Here is a 7,460-nt window from a genome sequence, read left to right on the forward strand (position 1 = left end):
CTGTGGCCCCGGGAAGAATCGGAGTTTGTGACCTCCTGTTCTCCTGGAATGTCTTCTGGGCACAAAAGTGGGAAAAGGGCACAATTTACAAAAAAATCTAAAGCAAGACCCAGCTCTGTGTGGTGCCTGAAGGAACTCCAGGTCTCCTTCCTCTTGGGGACTCTGGCAAAGACAAATCTGATGGTATCTACTTCCCATAACAAACACGGGCCAGACATGCAAGTCACAGGGACATTAACCAAAAAGAGGGGAAGGAGTGGGCCCTGGGGAGAACCTATGTGAGAATCCAGCTGAGGCCATTTGTATCAACCACCTATGGTGGCTGACCCCAGAGAAGCGGTGGCATCCCCTATAGACGACAAGTTCCTGAGCCCAGACTCATCCAGCTATGTCCTGTACAGGGACAGAGCAGAATGGACAGATATAGACCCAGTGCCATAGACTGATGGCCCCAACTCAGTGGTCTAGATCATTTATTGTAAAAAATTTAGAGATGTTTATGATCATTTGCAGCTGTGATGAAAGAAGTGAATAAGCTTTTAAACTAACCAGAGATGCTAACTCAATAGTTAAATGCAGCCAATTATACACTGTGGCGTTTTTGGAGAGTTCTCTTAAAGTCACTTCAAAAGGATCTACATGAGGAAATGAACTCCATCACTGCAATAATTGAGGAACAGCCCCAACACTATCAAGTTTGGCTTCATAGGCAAGTATCAGCAGCATGGCTAAAAGCTCCATCTCAGGAGCTTGAGTTTATTGCTGATATTCTTAATCAGGATGCAAAGAATTATCATGCCTGGCAACATCAACAGTGAGTTATTCCGGAATTTAAACTTTGAGATAGTGAGCTGCAGTATGTAGACCAACTTCTTAAAGAGGATGTGAGAAAGAACTCTGTCTGCAACCGAAGCTACCTCATCATTTCTAGCACCACTGGCTAGAGTGATCATGCTATATTGGAGAGAGAAGTCCAGTTAGTAATCTCCTTCACTTGTTCACTCATTAAAAGAACATTTGTGGGCCTATCATGGCTCAGGCATTCGGTATACAGCAAAGATCAAGACTGCCCTTGCTCCTGCCTTCATGGAACAAATAGGACAGAAACTTGGATGAATTCTATAATGACAAATTTATAGACACTATAGTATTCCTCTACTTTATAGTATATTAAGGTTCTTGAAATATTGTTGCTACTATGGATTGAGAAGAAATCAGTTTTCATAGTGTCTAGGAGGCTTTATTTTATTTTACTTTTTAAAGATTTTATTTATTTGAGAGAGAGCAGAAGCAGGGGAAGCAGCAGAGGGGAGGGAGAAGCAGACTCCATGCTGAACAGGGAGCCCGATGTAGGGCTTGATCCCAGGACCCTGGGATCATGACCTGAGCAGAAGAGCAGACGCTTCACCAACTGAGCCACCCAGGCATTCACATTCCTGGTACTGGATTGATCATAGTCCCCAGAGGTCAGGTTATCATCTCAGGATTTGGAGCAGGGTAAGTCTTTGTTGTGGGGGGCTGTCCTGTGCATCATAAGATGTTTAGCAACTTTCCTTTATGCCCTATATCAGTAGTAACCCCCTCCCTGCCAAGTTATAACAAACAAAAAAGTCCCTATTGGAAATGTCCCCGGTGGCGCAAAACCATCCCCAGCTGAAAACTGCTTTAGCATACAAAAAAGCTGTTATAAGAGCTAGAAGTTTCTGAAATGGCGTGAATTTCTATATTAATGTCCATAAGCATCAATAGTCACCTCTTTTCTGGGGAAAAAAAAAGTCTACTTGGTCTGATATAAGTATTGCTACCCTGGCTTTTTTTTTTTTTTTCACTTCCATGTGCATGGTATATGTTTCTTCATCCCTTCACTTTGAATCTGTATGTGACTTTGAAGTAAGTGTCTTGTAGGCAGCCTATAGATGGGTTTTGCTTTTTTATCCCATTCAGTCACCCTATGTTTTTTGATTGAAGCATTTGGTTCATTTCCATGTGAGGTAATTATTGATAGGCATGTACTTATTGCCATTTTGTTCATTGTTTTCTGGTTGTTTTTGTAGTTCTTTGGTTTCTTTTTTCTTCTCTTGCTCTCTTCCCTTTGTTGTCTGATGGCTTTCTTTAGTTTTATGCTTGGATTCCTTTCTTCTTTATTTTTTTGTATCTATAATAGGTTTCTGATTTGTGATGACCATGGAGTTCATGTATAACATCTTATGTGTATAGCAGTCTATATTAAGTTGGTCACTTGAGTTTGAACACATTCTAAAAGCACTAAATTTTTACTTCCCTCTCCATGTTTTATGTATCTGATGTCATATTTTACAACTTTTTATTTTTTTGTATCCCTTGACTAATTTTTGTAGATATAATTGATTTTTGTAGATATAATTGATTTTTACTACTTTCATGTTTTAATTTTCATACGGCTTTATAAGTGATTGATCTACTACGTTTACTATATGTTTGCTTTTATCAGTAAAATTTTTTCCTTTCATAATTTTCTTCCAGTTGCAGTCTTTTTTTTTTTTTTTTCACTTAAAGAATTCCCTTAAACTTTTTTTTGTAAGGATGGTTTAGTGGTGATGAACTCCTGTAACTTTTGTTTGTCTGGGAAATTCTATCTCTTCTCCTATTCTGAATGATAACCTAACTGGGTGAAGTATTCTTGGTTGTAGATTTTCTTCTTGTCAGCCCTTTGAATAGATCACACACTCACTTCTGGGCTGCAAAGCTTCTGCTGAAAAATTTGCTGATAGCCTCAGAGTTTTCTTTGTATGTAACTGTTATCTTTTGTGGCTTTTAAAATTCTCTGTTTATCATTACTTCTTGCCATTTTAATTATTATGTGTCTGGTGTGGACCTTCTTGGGTTCATCTTGTTAGGGGCTCTCTGTGCTCCTGGACCTGGATGCCTGTTTCCCTCCCCAGATTAGGGAAGGTTTCAGTGATTATTCCTTCAAATAAGTTTTCTGCCCCTTTGTCTTTCTCTCCTCCTTCTGGGATTTCTGTAATGTTAATCTTATTAACTTGATGTTGCTGAGTTCCTTTAATCTATTCTCATTTTTAAGTATTATTTTTTCCTGTTCACCTTGGTTGCTTTTTACTACCTGGTCTTCCAGACCACTGACCCATTCTTCTGTGTCCTCTAATCTGCTGTTGATTCTTTCCATATTTTTTATTTCAGTTACTGAATTCTTCAGCTCTGATTTGTTATTTTTTATATTTTCTCTGTGTTGGTGTTCTCAGTGAGCTCATCTACCTTTACATCAGGTTCAGTGAGTATCTTTATGATTATTACTTTGATTTCTTTATCAGGCATATTGCTTATGTTGTTTCATTTAGTTCTTTTACTGTGATTTTGCCTTGATCTTTCATCTGGGACATATTCCTCTGTCAACTCATTTTGTGTCTCTGTGTTTGTTTCTGTGTCTTAGGTAGGTCAGCTACATCTCCTGGTCTTGAAAGTCGTGGCCTGTGAAGAAGAGGTCTTGTGGTACCCTATAATGTAATCCCCTCTGGTCAGCAGAACCAGGCACTCCAGGGGTATCCCCTGCGTGGGTTGTATGCACCCTCCTGTTGTGACTGAGTTGCAGTTGCCTTCAGTCCAACTGGATGCAATAACCTGCTTTTCCTGCCATGGGCACACTGGATAGGGTTTGGTCCCTGTGCTACTGAGAGGTCTGTCTGAGGTCACTGAGGACTTCTTGGTGGGTGGGGCTGGCAGTCAGATTAACTGTTTGCCCTTGGCCTCTCTGCCACAGCTGCAGGCGTACCAAAGGGCAGGGCTTGCTGTCTGGGCGGTGAGGTCAATGCTGATGTGTAGGGTTATCTTCCTCCTTCCCCAGGGCAGGAGTCAGTTTGAAGTGGCACCATTTGGGGCCAGGGCTGCCTATAGAGTGTCACAGGGCAGGAGCTGCTTTGGAGGGATGCTTGCCGAGGCTGGCAGTTTGAATAGGGTAGGTTCTGCAGGAAAGCACAGGGCCGGGGCTCTTGGTGCTAGTAAGGTAGTAGAGAGTATTAGTGCTAGCTTCCACAAACATCAGGCTATCTAGGCTAGAAGAAAGGAAGAGAGATTCTTTTCTTCTTGAAGATGTCTCCTGAAGGTCCCTGCCTCTCCAGCACACATTCTAAGAATAGTCAGTAAATCTTCATGTCTACCCCAGGCACTTTTCAAACTGCTTTTTCTGTGCCATGTCTCGGGCTGAGTTATTTATTATGCTGGCTTTTTAATGGAAGGAGCTCAGTTTCCTATCACCCTCCAATTTCCCAGAGTTAAGCCCACTGATATTTAAAGTTCCTGAAATTAAGCCCTGCAGGTTTTCAAAGCCAGATGCTATGGGGACTCACTTTTCCAATGCAGGTCCCTAGTGCCAGGGGTGCCTGGTACTGGGTCTGACCCTTTCATTTCTCTGTGTTTGTGATGCCCTTCCCACTTGTGGTTAGTCTCACTGGAAGAGTTTGGTTCCCAACTGCTTCTCTACCTTTCCTACCCTTTTCAACATGGTCTTCTCTCTAAGATTAACTGTGGAAGGTCCGTTCTGCCAGAGCTCAAGTCATTTTCAGAGTTATTTGTATAGATGTAGCTGTTATCTGTGTGTGCCCATGGGATGAGCTGAGCTCAGCATCCTCCCCTGCCATCTTCCTGCCTCCCCTCAACAATCTGTGCTTTAGTTGGCCCTACAGATAAATCTGACACTTGCTAAGGTTTGAGAACCACTGCTCCAGAGGTTCCTCTTGTTTATCAGATAGTATTTAAACTTATATTTCTTATAAACATCTAGTCAATCAATAACAATAGCCTCCTTAGCACACATTTATTTCATGTCAATCAACTAATTTCCCATACAGGTATAATATGGGATTATAGTTTGGATTGCTAATTTTTTCCCCAAAACCATCATGATTGAATGCATGAATAAAAATGATTTCATTATTTTTTATTAAAATTTATTTTACATACAATAAAAATGAACAGATATCAATTGTGGAGTTTTAGTTTTAACAATTGTCATATAGCCACCACCTGAACTATAGAACATTTCCATCCTACCACCCCAAGAAATTTCCCTTGTGCTCTTTCCACCTTTTCTTCTTCCTGTGCTCACCAAATTATTGATCTATTTTATATTGCTGTAGATTAGATTTTTTTTTCTGGAGTTTCCTATGAATGGAACCATGTAATATATGATCTTTTGTGTCAGGTTTCTTTCCCTCAGCATAATATCTATGAGACGCATTCATGTCATTATGTTCCCTTTTACTGTTGAGTAGTATTCTATTGTGTGAATATACAATAATTTGTTTATTAATTTGTCAATGAATATTTGGGTAGTTTCCAGTTTGGGGTTGTTATATCTGAAAGTATTTTAGTTTTGAAAACCCTCATATTTTAATGAAGTTTGCTGCATTTAGAATTCTTAGTCAAAAGTCTTTCCCCTCATCATTGCAAGATATTGTTCTATTGTTGCCTTCCATCAGAATTTTTCAAAATCTGATATTGATCCGATTATTGTATTGTTTATTTTTAGGTAATATATTGTTGTTTTTGTTTTCCCTGGAATATTTTAGAATTTCATTTTTATTTTGATATTCTAAATTTCCACCAGTGTATTCTGTGTTACATACATTCAGGATAATTTCCTCAGCTCTATCAACCGGTTTACTCAGTCTCTCTTCAGCTGTGTTTAATCAGATATTTAATCCACCTATTACCTTTTAAATTTTAATGACTATATTTTAAAAATTTGTACAACTACTCTCTGGTTATTTTTCAACCTATTTTTTAAATGTCATTTTATTCTTTTTCATGGTTTTAAGTGCTTTTAAAATATTTTGCTCATTCTAAACATACTTATTTTATAGTTTGTTACTGACCACTTTTATCATCTGAGGCTCTTAGAAGTCTAGTTTGTGTGTTTCTGCTGACATTTGCTTTTTGGTGGATTTTCATGTGTCTTTTACAATTTTGGATTAGCTCACATTTGGCTGACTTTGTCACAGGAAATTCTGGTTGGCCTGGTTTGAAGATGTGTCCCTCCAGACAGTTTTCACATTTACTTCTTTCTGGAAGCCCCTATGTTTTGCAAGTTCAGGACTCCATTTATTTAATACATTGGCTAGCAGAAAGCATAAGCTCAAACCCTAAACCAGAGGCAGTGCAGGCAGAACTTCTTTTTAACTCACATAGGTCCCAGGCCAAATGGACAAACTTTCCTTTTGTCTCTGGGTGGATTTAGGTATTTCACACTCTCACTGGCAGAATGGTCTGTCCAGTGTTTTGGTTTTATGCAAGCATCTTAGTTTCAACTTCCTGCCTGACACAGGGTGAATGCCCCCATCCACCCATTAAAATTCAGATCTTTTGCTTATGGCAACCCCATTTTTGCTCCCAACCGCCTCCCCCACCAGGTCATCTTTTTAGTATTTTCTTGCAAGGGAGGCCTATAGGAGGCTCAGTTGGGGGCAGAAGGGGCTGTGTGGAAGTCCGTGAATCTGAGCCCAGAGGGAAATACCTACCTTTCCAAACCAGGAGGCTAAGTGCTCAGCTTACAGCAGCTTCTGGATGGACGTCAAATAATGAAGCCTGATGCTGCTCATCTATTTGTTCTGCCTTCACTCGTTTTCTCTTTGTGGGAAGTTGTCCTGTACTCTTCCCTTTATCCCACATTGTTTTTTTTGATAGTGGCTGGGCTGTTTTTTACTGTGTGTCTTCCTGTTTCCGGTATATTTACTAAAAAATAGATGTGCTGCTTTACACCTCCCCAAACCACACACAGACAGAACCATTTGCTTAGATTTCACAGCATATGAATACATGTATTAGGGCTCCAAAGTGCCATAATCAAAACTGACCTCACTTTTGGGGACTCATGGTTTATCCAGCTCGGCCCACACTTCTATGCTTCAGAGTGTAGTGGATCAGGCCTCATCTCTCAGAACTATGCATCAGAGCAGTAAACCAACCCATTTTCTGACCCACTGGGACAGCTAATTTGGGGAATAGCCTGAACTAAGAGTCTTCCTCTGAATGCCAGCTATGCCCCCCACTTTGGTCAAGGTGATCCTCAGCTTGCTCCTGGGGTCTTGAAGCAGAGCCCCACTGCCCCTCTGCCTCCCATCTGGCCTCCCTCCAGATCTGGCTTGCTTTTAGTAGATTGGGCTCTGCCCAGTGTGGGTGGGGTGGGCACTGGGCATTTGTTTCCTCAAGGGCAGGATAGAGTGTTCAGTGTGGGGCCAAGAGCTCTGTGGGAACCCAGCCAGCCATAAAGGAGCTGCTCTGGGGCCCTGCATGTGGAACAGGTCACTGGGACACCCATTCTGGCCACGTTGGACCTTGAGTGTGGGTTGCTCATAGTCCTGCTGAACTTTGCAAAGGAAAGGAAAGTTTTTTGGGTTGTGCTTATAACCTTTGAGCCTGTTATCGCAAAGCCATAAACCTGGTCCACTACACTATAAAAGTAGCTCATT

The 7,460-nt window shown here is 40.8% G+C and overlaps 1 pseudogene; it reads left to right on the forward strand.

Moving 5' to 3' along the window:
• Positions 1-315: 315 nt before the first annotated feature.
• LOC100463958 lies at positions 316-3,797 on the forward strand (annotated as a pseudogene).
• Positions 3,798-7,460: the final 3,663 nt, after the last annotated feature.

Source organism: Ailuropoda melanoleuca, chromosome 6 (assembly GCF_002007445.2).
Source record: "Ailuropoda melanoleuca isolate Jingjing chromosome 6, ASM200744v2, whole genome shotgun sequence".
Taxonomy (NCBI): Eukaryota; Metazoa; Chordata; class Mammalia; order Carnivora; family Ursidae; genus Ailuropoda; species Ailuropoda melanoleuca.